The sequence below is a fragment of the Cupressus sempervirens genome, chromosome 5 (genome assembly GCF_028749045.1).
Source record: "Cupressus sempervirens isolate cs-2001-9-10 chromosome 5, ASM2874904v1, whole genome shotgun sequence".
NCBI classification, from domain to species: domain Eukaryota; kingdom Viridiplantae; phylum Streptophyta; class Pinopsida; order Cupressales; family Cupressaceae; genus Cupressus; species Cupressus sempervirens.
Genome location: NC_143122.1, coordinates 269132225 through 269156407, shown reverse-complemented (window position 1 = coordinate 269156407; position 24183 = coordinate 269132225). Strand labels below are relative to the sequence as shown.

The 24183-nt window shown below is 33.5% G+C and overlaps 1 pseudogene across 1 annotated transcript; it reads left to right on the top strand.

The window, feature by feature from the left end:
- The first annotated feature begins 295 nt into the window (after positions 1-295).
- LOC149555597 (disease resistance protein L6-like) lies at positions 296-7094 on the top strand (annotated as a pseudogene). Its single transcript, XR_016364524.1, has 2 exons — positions 296-993; positions 2816-7094. The product of XR_016364524.1 is annotated as a disease resistance protein L6-like (transcript).
- Positions 7095-24183: the final 17089 nt, after the last annotated feature.

The following is a 24183-nucleotide window of genomic DNA, read 5'->3' as shown; positions in this document are numbered from 1 at the left end:
TGCTATAATAAGTGAATTGCATGGCAATCATTGTTTCGCTGACAGGATGAATTATTTACTGACTGTGTTGTCAGCAAAGGACATCACGGTGTGGGCAGCCTAGGTGCGTAGACGGGCAGCGGCTCGGTGCAAATATGTTGCACCGTAGCCGGTGCCGTTTGAAACGGTCCATGCGCGTGTGGAAATTAAACTTAAGTTCAAAACACGGGCTGTCGTCAACCTCATTTACGCGTCCAGTCACATCGTCTTTGTCCGTATCTCTCTGCTCGAGGCCTATAACCTATACATTGCACTTCACTTTGCTTTCCTCAGCATAGAGGCTTTTGCATTTTTTTTCTCTGCCTAGTTATTGCCCTCCCCTTCTCAACGAGAAACCCTCTTCCATTGCTTCCGTCGTTTATCGATTCTGTGTTCAGTTTGATTCATTTCCATGGCATCCACTTCTAGAACTACCACGCACTTTTCTGCATCCACTTCTGAAGAATCCTTTCCCCGATACCCGCCCCCCTCTACTAAACTTGCCTTCCAATTAAGTGATAAGAGGTATCATGTGTTTCTGAGTTTCAGGGGACCAGATGTGAGGAAGACTCTGGTTGACCATCTATTCGAAGCCCTCTCCGTGGCAGGACTCAGTGTCTTCCTGGACTCTCACAAATTGGAAAAGGGGGAACTCATTGACGAGAGTTTGGAAAGAGCAATAGAGAGCAGTGCCATCCGAATTCCCATATTTTCCAGACGCTATGCAGAATCGATTTGGTGTCTCAGAGAGGCTGCTGAAATGTTGAGGACACCTGCTCTGATAATTCCTCTGTTTTATTATGTGGATCCAACTAATGTCAGATATCCTGAGAAGGAGAACAGTCCCTATTGCCCAGCATTTCAAACGCATCGCGGCCATTCAGATCGGTACGAAAAGGAAGAGATTGAGCGGTGGAAGAATGCCCTTCTGGAGATCTGTAAACGCTCGGGTTGGTCGATGGATTTAACAGAGGGGTAAGTTATGAACCTCACTTTCTGCTTGCTTTTGTGATTTTTTTTGGTTAAACCATTTCACACTTGCCGCTGGATGCACCTTAGGGAAGGAAGTTGGAGTAAAGTTAGTTAAATGAAAGAAACGAGTATATAATAGTTTAACAATTCGCTGTTACATAATTTTGATAGTTTTGTCTCTACATAATAGTAATCCAATTAATTTGGGTTATTAGTTCATGGCAGCTGAACAATGGAAAACATGTGTCTTTAATTAGTTAATTATGTATAAATGAGTTAGATAATTTAACTTTATTATATTTCATGGCTGCTGAATGAGGGAGGACAGATGTCTATCTATTTAATCAATTATGTTTGAATACGAGTTATAAAGTTTTACAGCGATGTTAAAATAACTCGAATCAAAAGCCTATTGACTAAATTTTAATTATATGAAAATTATTTATATATTTTTTATTTTTCTATTTAAAATTTTTAATAATTTTTCTACTAGATATTACAATTTTGATATTTATATTAATCAAATGAAAACGGATAACAGATTGTATAGTTTATTTGAATAAAGTACAAATTATTCTATTATTTTATATTTTATTTTAGATTTTTTTGATTTCTTCAATCTTTTTATTAATAGATTAAGAGTCTATTGATAAGAAATTGAAGTCAAGATTGATTATTATGTATTTTAATTAATTATTATTATTTATTTTATTTTATTCCATTAGATTCGAACCAAGATGCCTCACAATATACAGTGTTGTAAACTATTGTCTGACTTCATTATATATTTAAAAACAAATTTGAAAAAATATTTTTGATTTAATTGATTATTTAATTATTCCATGAACATCAAAGGAATTGTGTGAATTCCACTCATTTATGAAAATTTATACACAATTCATATAGAGTAGAATGGGCAAATGTACTGAACCATATCTAACATTTACACATCTGCAACGGAGCCATGCTTTTGGGTCACATTGCCTGCCTAAATCCTCAAAATCTTGTGTGAGATCTTTGATTATTGTCCACACTTAGAAATCTTTATATATTTTATCCAGTGTTGGGCATGCTGAGTACCAACCAAACCGCCTTCCATGCCTATTGTACCATAAATGTATTGATGCAAAAAAAGAATATAAGCATTCACTGAACGTGAGTTCCCAGTATGATAAATCTAGAAGATGCCCCATCCTACCAAAACAACTTCACTCTTCTGTGTGAAGAAAAGAAAATTGAAAAACATAGCAAAAATTGAAATAACATTCCTGGAAGTTTTTGAGCCTATACAACTCTCTCACAATAAACTGTCTATTCCTCACTCTATTTTGTTGTTCATTTGTCTTTCAATTCAATGCATTTGTAACTGACTAACTTTTTCTTAAACAGATTTCTTCAACTAATTAAAAGAATTCGTTGCACTACTTTTTCAAAAAAGTTTAAGTTGATGTCATTGTAAAAATAAAAAACCTCTCAGTTTACTTAGTACGTTTATATATTTAATCAACCCTTTCTTATCAATTTATATCATCAAATCCGAAGAAATATAAAATAAATTTTACTTAATAAATCTGTAGTTTATTTTTATTTGTCTAAGCATCATATAATTTTTAAATCTTAAACTTTTTTGGTTTTGCATTATCATGTTATTAAATTTTATCATTTGATTCTGTCACAAAATTTTGAATGTATATTTTACTCAAATAATTTTTAGATGAAATAATTGGAAAGAATAGGGACTTTTTTTTGGGCCGCCTACAAAGCAGTATAATTACAGGTAATTAAGACATTTGCAATCTGCACTGACCTATTCTGACCATTGCAGCTTCGAAGCTCGGATGATAAAGATGGTGGTGAATGACCTCATTAAGACTTTAGACAGAGTGCCATTACAAGTTGCCAAGCATCCAGTGGGATTAGAGAACGTCAAGAATGTTCTCATTCAGAAATTAAATCTCAATTCAGTGGATGATGTAACTAAACTAGGAATATGGGGTATTGGGGGTATTGGTAAGACCACAGTTGCCAAGGCCGTGTACAATCAACTCTATGCAGATTTTGAAGTCGCTTCCTTTGTTTCTAATGTCCGCACCACTGCTGCAGAGGCCTCAGGCCTTACCAAATTGCAGAAAAAGATTCTCAGAGATTTAGCCAACTGTAATGCAGAAGTGGACAATGTTGACGAGGGCATTACTTAGCTCGGAAATCGTTTGGGAGGAAGACGTGTGCTGCTTGTTCTGGATGATGTTTATGCTGTTAAACAATTGGATGTTCTGGTTGGGGATTGGTTGGCCCGTGGTAGCAGAGTTTTAATAACTTCTAGAGACAAACATATCTTCAATGCTGGTGGGATTCCAGAGCAATGCATCCACGAGATGAGTGGATTGGAGATGGAAGAAAGTCTTCAGTTATTTAGTTGGCATGCATTTCTCAGAGCATCTCCAAGTCTCGGCTACGAAGATCTGTCAAGAGGAATAGTGGAAGCTTGTCAGGGGCATCCTCTTTCATTGGAAGTGATTGGATCCTTACTCTATGACAAGAAGGATGACAAAGATTGCTGGAAGGAAGCTCTTCGGGACATAACTCACAATTCTGAAATTTTTGATAAACTTTATATCAGCTACAATGCCCTCGGTGATGAAGAAAAGGAGATATTTGTAGACATTGCTTGCTTCTTTATTGGAGAAGATAAAACACTACCCATTGTTTTTTGGGAATCCTTGTTCATGAAGGTACACACTGCTGTGTCTAATCTGTCCATGAAACTATTGATAAAGATTGATGATGATGGATTATTCCAGATGCATGACCATTTGCGAGATATGGGGCAAACTATCGCTGAGAAAGAGAAACAGGGAACCCGCAGGTAGAAGCCTACCCATTTGTGCACCGTGTCCAACAATTTATCCCGAATTCAGATCATTGGAGGGAATCCACAAAGTCTTGAAATGGTTTATACGGATGGGCTTCACTATCTCCATTTGGAAAATCTGACCATTGAATGCATGTCAAGGGACGCGCTATTTATGCCGCTTCCCCTGAGTTTGAAATGGTTAAGGTTGAAGAATTTAACAGTCAAGAAACGACGTCACTCTAGGATTCTGGATAACATTTGCAAGATTCTTCAATTAAATGGTTGCCTTTCTGTCTCTCCCCGGATTTCACTTAGCCTTGATACCATTGGCAACCTGTCACAGCTGCGAATATTAGACTTGGGACGGCGTGGGAGCTTAAGCAACCTCCCTAATAGCATTGGCAACCTGTCACAGCTGCAAAGCTTACACTTGGGACGGTGTCGGCGCTTAAGCAACCTCCCTAATAGCATTGGCAACCTGTCACAGCTGCAAAGCTTAGACTTGGGAGGGTGTAGGAGCTTAAGCAACCTCCCTAATAGCATTGGCAACCTGTCACAGCTGCAAAGCTTACACTTGGGATGGTGTCGGCGCTTAAGCAACCTCCCTAATAGCATTGGCAACCTGTCACAGCTGCAAAGCTTATGCTTGGGATGGTGTGGGAGCTTAAGCAACCTCCCTAATAGCATTGGCAACCTGTCACAGCTGCAAAGCTTATGCTTGAGAGAGTGTGGGAGCTTAAGCAACCTCCCTAATAGCATTGGCAACCTGTCACAGCTGCAAAGCTTAGACTTGGGATGGTGTGGGAGCTTAAGCAACCTCCCTAATAGCATTGGCAACCTGTCACAGCTGCAAAGCTTAGACTTGAGATGGTGTGGGAGCTTAAGCAACCTCCCTAATAGCATTGGCAACCTGTCACAGCTGCAAAGCTTAGACTTGGGAGCGTGTGGGAGCTTAAGCAACCTCCCTAATAGCATTGGCAACCTGTCACAGCTGCAAAGCTTAGACTTGAGAGCGTGTGGGAGCTTAAGCAACCTCCCTAATAGCATTGGCAACCTGTCACAGCTGCAAAGCTTACACTTGGGATGTGGTGGGAGCTTAAGCAACCTCCCTAATAGCATTGGCAACCTGTCACAGCTGCAAAGATTAGACTTGGAAGGGTGTGGGAGCTTAAGCAACCTCCCTAATAGCATTGGCAACCTGTCACAGCTGCAAAGATTATAATGGACTACTTTTAAGCAACAAGTTTTGGACTACTCTTAAGCAACCTCTCTCGTAACATTGGCAACTTATCCCAACTGCATAATTTAGAGTTATTTAGCTGATACAGCATTGATAATGTCTAAAAATACGTTTTTCTTAATCTCTCAAAAGGTTAATGATAGCCTCCAAAAACACGTTTTTCTTAACCTCTTCAAAGTGGGTGCTCAAATAAAAGGCATATTAAAGGTTACAGAAGAAAAGTAACATACTGACGGATTTTGGAAATCTGTTTACCAACATACAGACAACCAGAAATCCACATTTTGTGATGGTTTTGGTGTATTAGAAGATTTCTTTATAAAGAACTCACAAAGCCGAGTAAATGATGAAGCCTACGATCCATTTGAAGAAATGGCATTTTATTGGTTGGTAATTGCTTGACATACTGCTTGTAGTCGTAAATACGAGATCTGGAAACATAGATATGCATGTGAACTATTTGTTGAAATGTCTTCTGAGCGTATGAGTCATTTGACATGGCATGAAAGCATAGATCAACATGTGATCCGTCTGATATATTGTGTTACTTCCAGCTTGTGGTCAGTGTACCCTTCTCAGCACATGCCTTAGAATATCTGCAAACATGAGCAATAATCCCGTCCTCATTTCCAAACCATAATGTTATCTAATGATTGAAAATCCAGTAGGTTGACGACATTCAGTATTCCCAAGTGTTGAAGGATGGTCAAACATTGAAGTAGCCAAGACGACCCCGGATGTGAACTGTTTAATATAATTCTTCAACCTCCAATACACAGGTGACTTTCAACTCTCCCTCTCCACCGCATCAAATATGATTTTCAGGCATTCCATAAGAGAAAAGTACCGATTGGACAGATATGACGCATCAAGGCGTATGAGAAGAAGCCGCAGTCAAGGCGCAGAGCAGCTTCAATAAGTTTCTCTTCACATTCTATCTCGCGTGCAGAGAAATTTATAAGTGACATGGGAACCATTCCAAGTACAAAAGAAAGAATTTTCGACAATGGTTGCCCTATAGAGTTTGGCAACCTAGATTTCGAAGAAGTAATCTCTGCATGCTTTGGTCCAGACAAAGGAAGATGCTGTCGTTTTATTAATGCTGCAGTTGCCATCTCTATGTACACAAATGCTACAAGTAAGCTTTCAATTCCTTCATCTAAGAAGTGCCTTAAGGCAATATCAACCACCCTGCAGACAGATAGTTTGCCATCCAGTGTAATAGTGTTCTGTGGCTTGGGTGCAAACATTGTGACCAATTTTCAATATAGAGGAAATGGAGAGCACACCAAGGCTCGAGGAAGTCCAGTTGAAGTGTGCGAAACTACTCTCCTCATCAGCTAAAAACTACAGAGAGTGCTTGAAATGCCAGTATTAAATTTCTTCGCAATCTTGGAGGCCTTGAACACGAGCCCGTCTTGAGCAGCAAAGTAGAATGATTCCATTTGAAGACACAAACAAGGTGCCATCCTTCCTACCCGAGTCATAGTGGAAGCACTCAAAGGATGTTTTGGGAGCCGTTGGAGGAACTTTATAAAGAACCACATTTGTAAAAGCTCAAGAAAGTAATCATGCTCAATGCTTGATCAAATTTTACCACGCACCAAGTATTTAAATGAGCTCGTCCAACGAGGACCATAATCTTGGAAGAACGAGATGCTCGGCAATTCTAAATGCAATCGGAGAGACCGTGGACATAAAGTGAATATATTTGGTGGACACGTATATACCTCATGTGCACGTTTTCTTGGACGCAAGTTGGATATGTACTCATTAAGGAAGTGGCATAATTAAAATAAGGAGTTCATGTATCAAAAAGGGACTTATAGATTGATTATTCAATATTCTTATTGAAGAAGTCTAGAGTTTGAGTCTCAGGGGATGTTTAAGTTCAATTTTGTAAAGTTAATTAACTTCTCCAAAATCACGTATTTTGGAGGTGGTTATTAATCACGAAGAGGTAGTTATTAACCTCTATGTCTATATAAAAATATCTATTGGCTTTGTAAAGAGATTTTTTGGTTTTGGAAAAAGGGAACACTATGCTAAAATTTTGATTAGGAGATGATATTTGGAAAGTATGTACAAATTTTGTCTTTGTAATAAAAAATTTCTCCAGTTCTTGGTGCAAGAAAATAAAGGAATGTGCAATTCGAGTTCTTTTCTTCCAAATCTAAATTGTTAGAAATGTTGATTCTCTTTGTAGTGAGTATTTTCACGGTATGGTGTAGATGTTTATGAATCTGTGGATCAGCATTGTGCTAGTAATAGTTTTCAAGCGTAGATCTTGATTGTTGTTATTAGCGATTTTAATTTAGTAGTTCGAAAAAGCCTTGGAGTCGTGTGGTGCATTTGTCATCATGAGCTTTCTCACCTTTTAGTTTTAGATTCTTTATTCGAAAAATCCTTTAAAAATTATATCATACGAGGGAGCTGCACCTCCAAACGCAGAGAAAGGCCGCATACCAAGGGTCTATCCAACTGTTATGAATGGTTTGCCACACACTCCATTGGGCAAATTCTACTGTGACAAATCTGTTTACCAACAAGCGTAAACAACCTCCCTGATAACATTGGAAAGTTGCCGAATTTAGAGTTGGGAGCGCTGAAGGCCAGCACAACGCAACTCTTGGATAACAGATAGTGTGAAAGCATAAGTATCCTCCTGGAACAGTTGTCAAACCGTCATGACTCTAGCACTTAACAACAATAGCATAGAAACTTAGAATTGATGTATTGGCTGATATAAATGGCATCACTGGCATCTCTAGTGCTTTGTCTTTCAGATACTTCCTGAATCCTCACCCATTAAGCGATTCTTATCGGAACACTTTTAGTCCTTCTATGTTCCTTTTACACGTAGGAACTAAATATTAGTTAAGTATTCTTAACTAACGTAATTGAGATATGAGAGACATTAAATAGAATAATTTACTTAGACAGTTGAGCTCGGAGAGCAAGCATTAATTAAATATAATTGCTAGAATTGCTCGAAGATGCTTAAATTACTTGCACATTCGATTCTCATTGATCAATCTACACCTTAACGCCATATTAATAAATTTGCTTCATAAGATGCTTATTTATTGATCTAATGGCATGTGGATTCTATCTTTACATGAAATTGCAAAACAATTTGTTCTATACCAAAAAAAATAATTCTATTTTTGTCTTGCACTTCACACAATAATGAGGATGATGGATTTATGGGATTTTTGAAAAAGTTTTAAGATATGGAGAGAGCCGATCAAGTCCCGTGATACTCTAATTGTCACAAGTTTTATTTTTTATGTACTAATAAAAATAATAAATTTAATTTTTAAAAAGAATTTATGTGTTTTAATTTGTGTTATTTGATGGAACATATTTTAAATTTTTATACGTTAAGAGATTTGGAAGTTATAATTTTTTTTAAAATGATGTTAATATTAATGTATTCTATTATCAACACTCAAATCATAATAGTCAAAGACTATTATAATAGCTAGAATGCTTCTTTCATATTTATTTATTATTTTTTATCATATTTAAATATTGATATGATTTTGTAAGAGTAATCAAATGAAGACTTTCTCAATTATTAGCAAACTTCCAACTACACAATGTTGACTTAAATTCAAAAAATATACAACACTAAGAAAACCATAGATCTTTTTGGAGGTAAAATCCTAGAAATTAGATTCTACTAAATTTAAATTAAGGTATATTCCCCTTATTGACAAACTTTCAATCACACTATCTAATTTCGATTCAAAACATATGTTAGGATAACCATTAATTTTTTTATTAAGTTGAAATCTTAAAAACTAGAATGGATCCACAATCACATAAGATAAATATGTAAGTGATCTAGAGATATATTCAAACAACAAACTAGATTCAAAACATATTTCAGGATTACCATTAAATTTTTTATTAAGTCAAAATCTTAAATACTAGAATGGATCCACAATCACATAAGATAAATATGTAAGTGATCTAGAGATATATTTAAACAACAATTTTTCATATTTGACAATAGTCATCCAAATAGATCACTAATTTTTCTACATGTTAGATAAAGAACAAGTCCATTTCAGCCAAAAATGATTTCTTTCATTTCTTTGTAGCCTTGTGAGCATCTATTCCACGTCTTAGATCTTCTAATTATATATTTCTCTCCACATTGAAGCTTTAACCTTTCATAGATGTTACATGTAATTCTTTCCATACCCTTAGTAGTTGGACAACTCCTCTGATCATTATTTAAAACTAGAAAAGTGTTGGCTTCAAATTTGGGCCTTTTCCAAATAGCAATGTTGAACAACTTCAATTTTAGGGCTTTAGGGCTTCTCCAAATACATATGTTGGGGATATATTAATCAAATCTTCGATAGAAGCTATCCATTCCCTCTCCATTGAAGTACTCACTATTAGTGTTTTTTATGCTTGAAGATACAATATTTCCATGCCTGGAGGTACAATATTCTCCCTCCTCTCATGCAATCACCCCATGCTTATCCTGGCTTGAAAGAGGATATGTGCATAAACAATATGCACACCCCTTGAAACCACAAAAATATACATGTGAAAAGACACCATCAATTACGCCCTAAGAACATTGTAGCCCTTGTTGCATTTGAGCATCACAATTTTTGGCACCAACCTTTTCGAAATGACTTCCTCTTAGCACTAAGTTGCAAAACAAATGAAAGTCCTTGGCCCATCTATACAAAGCATCCATATATTTATTTAGTATATCCTTTGACCATTAGACACACACTATGGAAACATGTACATGCATAATTTATATATCCCAAACAAATATATATATATATATATATATATATATATATATATATATATATATATATATATATATATATATGCCCTAACCTATAGCCCTGTGCCCATTTTCTTCACTCTCTTCATGTTCATCCACTTGTAAAAACCAAAATTCCCACCAAATGAGTCATTGATATCCAATATTGCAAATGCTCTAATCTCGTTTCATATTTCCACTAAAACAAATTAGCAGTGCACTTTTAAATTCATCAACTCCAACTTAAATTAGCAAACCATCCACGTTTCTGATAAAAAAATTGAGAGCACTAGATATTATTCATCAAAAATTTCCCTTCTATAGAAAATTCATCTCTAAAATCCCCCATGATATATGTATTTAATTTATAACAATCGCAATTTCTCATTTGTTGGTAATAAAAAAAATGAAGTTGAATAAGTGGAAACATGGTGAAAAATATATACTTGTAACTATGCAAAACATCCTATGTTTTAGGAATTTGAGGATGAACAATATTGTTCCTAGATTAAGTATGTCCATTGTACACAATCGTATTATTCCTTCTCGATAATAGGAAAATAAGTTTCTTAATATATACACATTTTGAAATATGCATACAGTCTTGAAGGGCCCTTGGTCTACTGGTGAAGTTAAAAGGCTCACAAAGAGCCCACCAGGGATCAAGTCTTGTGGAGTGCAAGGCCCTCGACATCTAAAAGGGATGAGGCTAGGGTCATGCCCCAAGCGAATTTGGTGGAATGGGTATCCCTCAGTCCTTGATTCTTAACCAAAGAGGCGAGGTGAAAAAAGCTGAACCTCCATAAAAAAAATGCATACACAAATTGCACACATTATGTCCACACATATTTGAACGAAAGCTAGCTGTGCAATGGTTAGTATACTGCAAGCCTAGTTGTCTCTTGAGTTTCATGACCACCACCTAATTAGGAGGACACAGGGTAAGGGGATTTCAGGACATGGATAAGGGGATTGCCATGATGAAGGAAGGGGAAACTCTTTGGATTTCTCATTTGTAATGTTGAAGATCTGCAATTTTGCAATATATTAGTTGTAGATAAAGCTTAAGCCTCATAAACTCCATTGCAAATTGAAGAAATGACAGAATTTGAGACAAGTGGAGATTTTTGGCAAAACAATTAATTGTGCATAGACCTTCATATGCAAGAGATCCCACTTGGCCCCAACAATGCATGGTGGAGTAGAAAAAATAAGCTCCCTACCATAGCTGTCCTAGGATGGGAAGCTCCAAGTTTTACTTGGCTACATCTCTCCTTCCACTTGGCAAGCTGCATATGGAAAACATGAGGTTCTAACTATGATGATGATAACATAATTTGTGCCATAATTTTGGATCCATTCTTTGCTAGTTTGTTTATTTCTAACGCTATGTTTTCCATTCTTCATTCAAATGACTAGACTCGAGAAACAATGAGTGCAAATATTGTCTCTCTAGGCTTTATCGGATATGTCACCTTCTGGCATTCTCCTTACATTTACTTTGTAAGGATTGTGTTTTTTTTCATGTTTACATGTTAGAAACTCCAATTGTAAATGTTGTTCATTTTTGCTTTCTTACTAGGCTTTCTATATAAAATTATACTTTTTACTTTGCTAACCTAGTTTCCATTTTGTGTAGTTCTAGTTTCCATTTTGCCAATCATGTTTACAACTTGGAGAACATAAAAAATCTAAATGGTTTATATGTGCGACTTTCTACTCAATGTTTTGTTTGCAGATATGATTTGAGAATAAGTTGAAATCTGGAGATAATTTCAAGTTCATTATTCTTGTCATCACAAATATGAATTCCCTGTTTAGGCATCTTCTTGTACTTTTAATGTTTATATTAATACAAAAATTTAACTTCAAGACACTTTTAAAAAAAATGTATCTACATTAATCCAGTCGAGATTGGAGGATCAACCTACTTCTCTATATGTGATAATTATGGAATATATAACTTTTTCATTGTTTATTGCTCATTTTCCTATAGTTATATTACATCTTCTATTTGATTTTCTTCTATAATGACTACTAACTAATTAGTACCCTGCAAGTTCCCTCTTTCACAAATGAAAACTCCATTGTCCTCTTCCCCTATCTTCCTACTCCAACCAATAGTTTCTCCTACATCTTTACTTAAGATATGGACTTCAATTGCACACAAGGTAGCCCTTGTTATACACATTTCTTACAATTGAAATCTAACACTAATTATTGCTCCCACACAAATTTCAATCCTATTTATTTCATATATCCGAATACAAATGTGCAGATTATGTGTATTTAAATAGGAAGTGAAACAAATGAAAGAATATACACAATGCCTATATACTTAGGGATACTGCGTAAGGTTAAAATGTAGGGTGCAACCTGCAAAGAAACATAACTATTTATAATTGTATCATAGTTGTAGGGTTGAAAGCAAGGTTGAATTTTCAAATGCATAAAACAACTAATAGTTTAAGAGTGAATGCATTTATATCAATTACAACAATTTCATAGAATATGTTGTTCTTTTTTTTGTTTTTTTTGTCGAGAGTTGAAGTAGTAACTTATGGACCACAGAAACATTTTAGGAACCTAATACAAGCCCATTCATGTCTGAAACCTCTTCAACTTAGAGACAATGACTGAAGAGTATGCATACCCACAAGATCGTTCGGGTCACAATCCCGTCGTTGTCATCCCTTGTGTTGTCAGAGCCTTGCACTCAAAAGACTTGATCCCCAGTGGATTCATTTAGAACCTCTCACTTTATCTCTCAAATCTCTCTCAAATTATTGTTATCATAGAGTATTTGTATTGCTATAAGTATTATTCTTCCAATCAAGCTCAACCTTACTTTTAAAAGTAGAATAAAAAATATTTTTTGATTAATTTGTTAAAACATTTACCTTAGCATTAATTAAGACTCAAAATATCTTACCCTTTAAATAAAGTCATCGACTTTTCAAAATCTACAAATACCATTAACTTAATATTTGCCTTCAATCACTTGTTTTCACTAGTTTTTAGAATGTTTATATCATATTTAAGAATAAAAAAGCTTTGTAACTTGCGCCCCTTGTTTAACTTGCACTCATTTACCATAACCAATATATTAATAAGTTGTGCACAAGACCTAGAGTTTATTTTTGTCTTAAAAGACCACAATAGAATGGAAAAAGATTAAAGTATAAATAAAGTTTTTTTTTGTGAGGTGAATGATATTTTTGGTGATTACCTTCCTTCAATAGAATGATGCAAATTATTTTTAAATGTTAAAATGACAATGGGTTGTTAGTGAATATAATATAGTAATTAATTTTCACATTTTACCCCAAAATTCAATTAAATACATACTATTTATATTTAATCATGTGTAGCATAAAGGTGGTAAAATGAGAAAATATGGTAAGGCTAGAATATGGGATAAAACAAGTATAGGTAGATGCCTCTATTTAGTGGCTTGTCACAACATAGTCCTACTTATCACCAACTTGTGGATACTTCTTTTTTTGAATCTAGTTGTATCTCACTTTCGTCCGCTATGACTAAATATTTATATTTTGGTCTTTTATTACATATATTGCATGTCCTACTATTCCCTATAGTTTGTTAAATAATATTAGTGCACTAATCTAGTTATTGCTTTGTTGCATTTTTGTCTTGGGGTAAAAGCACAAACCTGTGTCACCTTTTGTGATATCTTGTACCGTTTCGGCCGGAACGCTTTCGGCTGTAACGGATTCGGTCGTACACATGTGGCGGTTTCGCGCGCCTACGTGGTGTGTACCGTTCCGGCCGAAATCAGTTCGACCGAAAGCGTTACGACCGAAACTCAAAAATGGAATAAAACTCTACGCAAACCTCTAGCGACTATCATTGTTACTGTTGCGGTTTATGAATGTTTGGAGAGCGGATTAAGGGTTTCGGCCGTAACTGGTTGGTGGTTTTTCCCTCCCTATTTTTTAATAGTTTTTAAACGTATTTTTTGATTAGTAGATGTTAATCATACTTAAAATAGTTTTTTTTTACGTATTTTGTGAGTGGAATGCTTTAAATTATTTATTTTTTAATATGTTTAAATTATTTAAATTATTTTAGATTATTTAATAATGGTATTTAAATTAATTTGTTAGCAAAAATGTAGTTAAACATGATATAAAAACGTAGAAAAACATTAATTAAAAGTGTAGAAAAATATTAGGAAAAACATTAGAGTAAAATATAGAAAAACATTAGTTAAAAGTGTAGAAAAACATTAGGTTAAAATATACAAAAACATTAGGTTAAAATATACAAAAACATTAGGTTAAAATATACAAAAATATACCTTCTAACATAACCTTATATTAACTACAATCATAACCCATACCACATTCTAACCATAACATAGGCCCTCTACTAACCGAATGAACCACACTTAGATATTGATGATGTTCATTTTAACAACTAGTTATTGTTAGGTAATAATGATTCTTACATTACCAAATGACACATAACGACCTCATGATACATTTCTAAGTATTTTTATCCATATATATGTTAAGGGGACCTAGGGACTCCTACTAGGTCATTACGTCTGTTATAGGTTGTAATAGGTATTCATATGTTTACTAGCACATAATAGGTATTGTCAGGTAATAATGAGTCTTACATTACCAAACAACACATTACTTGATCACTTATGTCAATTGCATTTTTCAATACCTTATCCATACATGTGTGTCTTAAGGGGACATAGGAGTCGTAATAGGTCATACTATTTTTTATAGGTTAGATAATAAATCTTAATATGTATTATTAGGATATAATAGGTCTTATTAGGTAATGATGATTCTTACATTACCATATGACACATAACGACCTCATGATACATTTTTAGGTATTTTTATCCATATATATGTTAAGGGGACCTAGGGACTCCTACTAGGTCATTACGTCTGTTATAGGTTGTAATAGGTATTCATATGTTTACTAGCACATAATAGGTATTGTCAGGTAATAATGAGTCTTACATTACCAAACAACACATTACTTGATCACTTATGTCAACTGCGTTTTTCAATACGTTATCCATACATGTGTGTCTTAAGGGGACATAGGAGTCGTAATAGGTCATACTATTTTTTATAGGTTAGATAATAAATCTTAATATGTATTATTAGTATATAATAGGTCTTATTAGGTAATGATGAATCTTACATTACCATATGACACATAACGACCTCATGATACATTTTTAGGTATTTTTATCCATATATATGTTAAGGGGACCTAGGGACTCCTACTAGGTCATTACGTCTGTTATAGGTTGTAATAGGTACATTCATATGTTTACAAGCACATAATAGGTATTGTCAAGTAATAATAAGTCTTACATTACCAAACAACACATTACTTGATCACTTTTGTCAACTGCGTTTTTCAATACCTTATCCATACATGTGTGTCTTAAGGGGACATAGGAGTCGTAATAGGTCATACTATTTTTTATAGGTTCTAATAAATCTTAATATGTATTATTAGGATATAATAGGTCTTATTAGGTAATGATGATTCTTACATTACCAAATGACACATAACGACCTCATGATACATTTTTAGGTATTTTTATCCATATATATGTTAAGGGGACCTAGGGACTCCTACTAGGTCATTACGTCTGTTATAGGTTGTAATAGGTACATTCATATGTTTACGAGCACATAATAGGTATTGTCAGGTAATAATAAGTCTTACATTACCAAACAACACATTACTTGATCACTTATGTCAACTGCGTTTTTCAATACCTTATCCATACATGTGTGTCTTAAGGGGACATAGGAGTCGTAATAGGTCATACTATTTTTTATAGGTTCTAATAAATCTTAATATGTATTATTAGGATATAATAGGTCTTATTAGGTAATGATGATTCTTACATTACCAAATGACACATAACGACCTCATGATACATTTTTAGGTATTTTTATCCATATATATGTTAAGGGGACCTAGGGACTCCTACTAGGTCATTACATCTGTTATAGGTTGTAATAGGTATTCATATGTTTACTAGCACATAATAGGTATTCTCAGGTAATGATGAGTCTTACATTACCAAACAACACATTACTTGATCACTTACGTCAACTGCATTTTTCAATACGTTATCCATACATGTGTGTCTTAAGGGGACATAGGAGTCGTCATAGGACCTCATGATACATTTCTAGGTATTTTTATCCATATATATGTTTTAAGGGGACCTAGGGACTCCTACTAGGTCATTACGTTTGTTATAGGTTGTAATAGGTATTCATATGTTTAAACTAGCACATAATAGACTGACCTTACTATCAACCTTAATAAAACTATATCCCATTTACTTTATTAACATTCTTAACTCTAATTCAAACTAGTAAATTAAGTCATGAGTTCTAAATTGTAAATTAACATTTGCTAACTAAACTCATTTACTTATCTAGTAACAAATTTTTCTATCCCTATGTCCTAACTGTCATCTACACTCTGGGCCATAATCATCAAAGCATTTACATCAAAATTTAGATTTTAGTCAAGAATTATATTTTTTTATTGCATGTATGTACATGTGTGCACTTAGTTATCATTTAATCAAGAAATTTTATTTTATTTTTATTGCATATACATGTACATGTACGAATATTTATTTTTCACATTTGCATGAGCACGTTACAATGTACATTATATATGGTCTCTAAGATAATTTATTTTAAAATACATATGTATGTTACATGATTGTTCATTTAGCACCATACATTTAATGTTGTGTATTTATATGTACATGTGTTTCAAATTAAATTTAACTTTTAATTATTTTAATTTAAATAGACTTGTATGTTTATATTTGTATATATATTGCATGTGCAGATCTCTAGATATTTATCACTCAGATTGTAGCTTCACATTCATATTCTCATATTTATTTTCATATATACACTATGGCATCCGGTTCTGCGGATCGTGCTCCTGCATCCTCAGGGGATGCCAGTGTTCGTGGTGGGGGTCAGAATGTTGAGTCTGGTACAGCACGTAGAGCGACCTCCACCCATGATAGACAATAGTTATTTAGAGATACAGTGGCGAGATTATCTCATGCTATGCAGGTTTTGGATAGCTCGCTTTCCTCTTCTACCACCCTCCCTAATAGGGAGAAGGTTATAGCGATGCGAGAGGAGTTATTTTGTATGATTCGGACAGTTGAATCATACAACCCTTTTGATGATATGAGCATTGAGACATTTTATTCTTCTTTATCTCGCAGTGTCACTGGCACTGTGAAGTACACACAGATTGATATTGAGGTTTCCACCGGCATGGTGAAAACCATGTTTCCATCTTATGCACATCGTCGCAGAGTCAGAGGCTACTCTGCGACGAAGTGTAATGATCCACTCGTTGCACCATTGATGTATCCTCGTTGGTTGGCTACTCATCATAGATGGCCACAGAAGGATGAGTTCCCCCTATATTTCTGCAAACAATTGTTTGCATAATTTCATTTACACTATGATGTTGACTATACAGATTATCCACAGCATGTTGGGCAGGGTCAGGGGAGACTTTCTGATAGATTTAGACCCGCGGACACTCCTGCGCCTGTTAACAAATGGGCAATGGTGGGTCCAAACCTTTTGGTTATGCCGAGAGGTCCACAGATGGCTACTGCAGGTGAGAGTGTTCCTGATGACACAATTAGGACACAGATTTTTTCGAGCATCGCCACCGTCACCACACAGTTACACGAGATTTCTTCTGATCGATGTAGTTGATATATGCTACGGTCTCGAGGTACTGCTCCCATAGCTACATCATCTAGCACACCTGTTGATGATGATTATGGAGTTGCAGACATACCTTCTCCTGTAGACATTTTTGCAGTCTTAGAGGTGGATGCATTGCATCGTTTGGCATCATATTTAGCATCTGATCTTTTAGATGCATATCGAGCATTATCTACACTCTCAAGGATTCTACTTCGTGACATGAGCTCTCAGATTAGACATATTTTGTCACGTACAACAGTCCCAGAGGATTCACAGAGGCAGGAGGACATTCCTGCACCTTCTACTACTCCTACTGCTACACAGGCCCAGGCTACAGCACCAGCCCCAGCTACTCAGGACCCTACAGCACCCCCCCCTACTCAGGATCTCAGTGGCACCATACAGCCTGGTCTATTTACTTCCATGCTTTCAGATCAGGGCCGCACTATTGACTTGGATGTTGATACTATTTTTTCATTACATGATTCAGATATCAGTCAGATCGACAGAGCATTACATAATGCTACGGTAAATATCTCTATATGTTTAGATTTATTTTTATTATAGTAAATAATATGTCTATATGTTTAAATTAATTTATATGTGTGTGTTTGTGTATGTGTTATAGGTTTGACTGATAGTATGTTACGTTTTGCTGATCTGCAGACAGTGCCGACAGATCCTACACGTCGTGAGTCCCAGGTATACATTACAATTTATATATATATATTTGATTTATATACATGTAGATCTTGATATAATTTGTCTGTACACATAATTAAATGGCTCACTTGTTATCATTTGACACAGGGTTCAGATGCAGCTGATAGACCCTTTTGGGGACAAGGCCCAGGATCAGGAGGGGGGATGTAGCTGATTAGATCATATGTGGCCTTTTATTTTACTACACACATGTTATGTCTAGATACATATTTATATGGACGGTTTGATGTTTTATATGTTATTTCCATATGCATACATTTTATATCCAGACACTTTGATGTCTTATATGTTATTTTCAGATACATGGTTTATATGGACACTTTGATGTTTTATATGTTATTTCTAGATACATGTTTATATCATGGACACTAAATGATGTTTTATATGTTATTTCGAGATACATGCTTATATGAAGATTTTGATGTTTTATATATGTTATTTCCAGACATTTGATCTACATGATCTATTTTTATACATTTAATATGGGTACATTATATTCTCCAGATATATGCACATGTATGTTATTGATCTTTTAATGTAGACGTCTATTTTATTGATCTTTTGATGTCTTCATCTTTTATGTAACTTATGTATGTGTTATGCACATGTTTCTATATATGTTATTCATATTTTCAATATTCAAGTTTACATGTATATGTATAGTTATTCATCTTAATGCCTTAATCTAAGTGTAATTAACTATATAATTTTAATGGTCAATGTACATAAAAATATAACATATATTTAATGACATGTCTTAATTAACTATATTTAGTCTAATTATATTTAATGTAGATCATGTATTAACTATATTTAATGACATGCCTTAATTAACTATATTAAATCTAATTATATTTAATGTCTTAATAATTAAGTCTATTTAATGACTTAATTAACTCTATTTAATGACATGCCTTAATTAACTATAATTAACTATATTTAACCTATTTAACTATAACTAACTATATTTAATCCTATTAACTATATTTAATCTAATTATATTTAATATCTTACTAATTAACTCTATTTAATGACTTAATTAGTTACTCTATTTAATGACATGTCTTAATTAACTATAATTAACTATATTTAACCTAATTAACTATAACTAACTATATTTAATCTAATTATATTTAATGTCTTAATAATTAACTCTATTTAATGACTTAATTAACTCTATTTAATGACATGCACCTTAATTAACTATATTTAACCTTTAAATTAACTATATTTAATCTAATTATATTTAATGTCTTAATAATTAACTCTATTTAATAACTTAATTAACTATATTTAATGACATACATTCTTAATTAACTATAATTAACAACATTTAATTAATAAAATATAATGTACATGTAATTATATGTAACATAGTTCATATAACATATACATGTAATCTTAACATAACGATTATATACAAACATAAAGAATGTATCATGTAAGAACATATAAAGATTATATGTACACATACAAATACATACAAATACTAAAAAGGTTGTCTTAAGGGGAGGTCCTAAGAGACCTGGTCTTAAATGAGATATCCATGTCGAATTTAAATAAAAATAACAATACATGTCTAATTTTGCATATGCAAGATAAATGATCCAATGTACAAAAAATTATATAAAACAAATATCCTATCAATATTAAATATGAAAGTATAAGAGCTATACAGGCATAACTCAACTAGAGCTCCACAATAAGTACATAGGTAAACTAGAGCTCCACAAACAATGTATTGTTAGGATCCTCTCTACTTTTTATTATCTCTAGAAGTTTTTCATGTTCTTCAATAGACAATTTCCACTTTTGATTTCCACGATGTCCTTTTCTTTGTACTGCTTCAAATTGTAATTTGGTTGCTATAACATGGTTGCTATAGTGTAAAACCTTTTCTCCAGGCTTGTATTCAATAAATTCAATACCACTACCAATTACCCTTGTTTGTTGATAATATGTTCTTTCAATAACAACTGATCCAATTGGATATGATTGTTCATCAGCATCTATAGTTCCTTCTAGCAACTTGTGTTTTGCTTTTGTGCATCTTAAAAGATAATAGTCCACATTTTCTGCATTATCTGGTAAGGCTTGAACTGCAAAAATATCTCCTGCATGTATATAAAAAGAGAAATATAAATTTATTTTTAAAAAAATATACATGTATATTAATTTATATATATGTATATATGCACACAAACCTGCCACAACTAAATCAGAAATGCGCTCATAATCAGCTGAATATACAGGATCATGAATGTCAATGTCAATGTCAACATCTTCAAAAGGAGGCTTTCTAACTATCTCCTTCAAATCCCAATGTGAAACATATCCATTCTCAATATTTTCACATGCACTCACTACATTGTCCTTAATGCAATCATCACAAAAACATGTTTTCTCTCTTACTTTAAGTACTGGAGGTTTATGGTTTCCTGTAGTCATCACTTGATGTAAACTTCTAATTTCAGGAATCGTTTGACAATTGTAAGGATTAGATCGATCTATATCTGTTACAAATACAAAAACTAATTGTCATATTTCAAAATAAATATTTAATTAAAAACTCAACTTGATTTGAAAAAGACATTAAAAATAAATATAATTTAGTTCACCTTTCACCTCCCAAAAGTAACGCTTATTGTATTCAGTATCTCAAGTAGCAAAATGAACTTTGCACCATTCAACAATATGATTTGTGCTCTCTATCCTATTCCCTGTATGTACATAAAATATGCATGTATATATAAAATTTAAAACATATGCTATTAGAGTATTAAACATGTACATTTAAAAAATGCATATATTTACCTGCAAGTTCATGTTGTCGAAGTGCACGTTTTATACATGCTCCTGCTCCATCATGCTCCCCTTTTCCGTGTCCACTTTCAAAGAAATTCCATAAAAACTTAACATTGGTTCTAGCATGTTGCATTGCTAACCAATTAAATGCTTTTGCAGATTTGAATTGTCCTGTGAACGTGAAACATGATAAGTATCCACAATTATCCAAGTACATATATTAAATAGAAATAGACATGTCCAAATAAATACAAGTTAAAATAAAGTTAAATAAATGTGTAATTATTTGGTGTATACTAACCTGCACATCCATCAGACCAAATCCAGTGCTCTGAAACATTTATTCCACGATTTCTGAGATCTTCAGAGAACATTGCAAAACAATGAGCCACATAACTCCTGTCATGAACTTTATCATCGCTAATAGAGAAATGAACCTCTTTGATGATGATGCATTCATTTTCATCCAATCTTTCTATCTGATCCACCTCAAATTGTGCATGTCTATAGGTCACTTGCACAAATATTGCAACTTGTTCATAATGATAATATTGTCTTTGGAGCTCTGTATGAGGTGCAAATGTATAATTCTCAGAAAAATCTACAATTGAAAGTATACAACCAAGTGGAAAACAATTTTTGGAATCACGAAACTGTTTAGCTTGCCATCGTGCACCATGACAATGTTGGATATGTGGATATATCAATGGATGGAACTTGGCCATGAACTCATCATAATGCAATTCACTCTCCTTCAATACAATTTTTCTAGATTCATCCCCTCTATTATTTTGGTATGTCTCATATTCATATCTCATCCATGAAACTGGTGTGGATTCATTAATATTCTCAACTTGCATAATTTGAGAAAATTTGTGTAAATCTGCACAAACTTCACACTGATTTTTGATGCATTGCACTTTGAATTTATCTGAATCTTCTAATTTATCACATAATATGGACCTCGCAAATTGTGTTGTACTGCTAGGGATGACCAAATTAGGATCAAGTATTTCCATAACTTTTTTAAATGATTGCAAGTGTAGACCAAATTCAACATGATTTCTACAACAACAAGTTTCTCGCATCTTATTTATGCGTACAAAGGAAGGATGTAAACTCTCAAACATTCTTTGACATATTTTGACATTTGAAAATTCTTGTTTGAATGCTTCAAAAAGTTCACTTTGAGTTATATCTATGAAATGTTTTGGATGTTCAATTTTGTCCCTTGTTTCTTGATCTTTAATTTGTATGGTATCACGCCTGTTGGAAGAAACACGAGAATGTGTGGTCCAAAATTCAATAACTTGTCTTTTTACTTCTTCAGAAATCTTGTCTTTTCGAGCAACTCTACAAATAGTCACCTAGTTATTCTCAATGTTATCATCTAGCATATTTCTCCTCTTGATGTATCTCTGGACAGTTCTTCTAGATATATGTAGTACATCAGAAATTGCACATACCTATTTTCTATGTGTCAATTTTCTACTAGATATAGTAGTCATCAATGCTCTACGTGCATTACTCAAATCACCTCCTCGAGTTGTGTTGTCAATTTTTTTATAAGCATTTTGCAAATTTTCAACTATTGTTTTATTAATATTATGAGCATGGCTTTTCCTGTTATCAACACCCAACAACTCTAAGACAGGTCTCATATCTCTTCTCCTAAATAACTTGACAAATAATTGTGCCTTCCAAATATACTTTTATCCTTGAAATATTCATCCCACATGTTCTGACAATGCTTTTTGATAGTGTTATCATTTATCATATCTTTAGATGGAATTTGGTTAAAAAGTAGTTCTTCATCCAAATCCATCAAATTTTTTATGCTTTCTAATTTGTCTCTATCAATAGAACTACCAATTTCTTCCTCTTCATTACTTTCATTTTCTTCATGAATCTCATCATGTTCAGGAATTTCAGTAGGTTGGTTTTGAGCATGTTTTGTATGGTCTTTCATTTTGTCATCTCTTTTTCTATCATATTTCTTTGATCTTTTCCTTTTACTACCCATTGAATAATTCAACCTATAGAAAAAAAAATTAAAAAATTAGATTTTACTAAATATCGGCTAATGGTTCAATATATAATACATAAAAATAAAAATAATTAGAAGAGAAAAAAAGCACCTTCAAATTATTCGATCTTTTGCAATATTGATTAAATTCGCGAAACAGTTGTTGAAAATTGCTTCAAAATTAATTGTTTTTTGCAAATCTTCTTTCAATTTTCGCTGTCCCTGTATATTTAATTATTTAAAAAAGAAAAAACAATATTTTTTTATATCAAAAAGTCACACTAACCGCTAGCGGTTTCTCAAGCCGACTAGGGGTTTCGGCCGTAACTGTTCCGGCCGAAACAGTTACGGCCGAAATAGTTTCGGCTGTAACTGTCTATGTGGCAGCCAAATAAGCAAAAATCAGAACTTCTGTAAACATCTCACTTTGAAGGCCAATTTGACCTACTAAATTGAAGTATTTTTTAAAACTAAAAATATACTTTAGTAGTTCTCGGAGTCACGATTATGATTAAATAATTTTTTTAAAGTTTTGATTATGAATAATATGTTATAATTTAAAAATATTACAAGTAGGTATCTTAAGATTCAGGAAGATGTCTATTCAAAAATAAGAAAAAAATAGTAAATCATGTTAATTTTTTTTTTTTTTTTAATGGTGCACTAGAGGAGAGAGTCTTCTTCAAGAATATGTAATTTTAAAAAAAAAATATGTAGATTTGATGGAAAATGTTTGACGGGAGAAAAAAACTGTCTATTTCTGATAACTTTGACTTTGACCAGTTATAACTTCAAAAATATTAGCCGAATTTTAATTTTAATTTTTCGGTGCACCAGGTATACATGTTAACTCTAACATATTCCAAAATCAAACCAAAATATGAAGATTTGCATATATTTGTTTGACGGGAAAAAAACTCTATATTTTTAGTATTTTTAAAAAATTAAAAAATACACATTAAA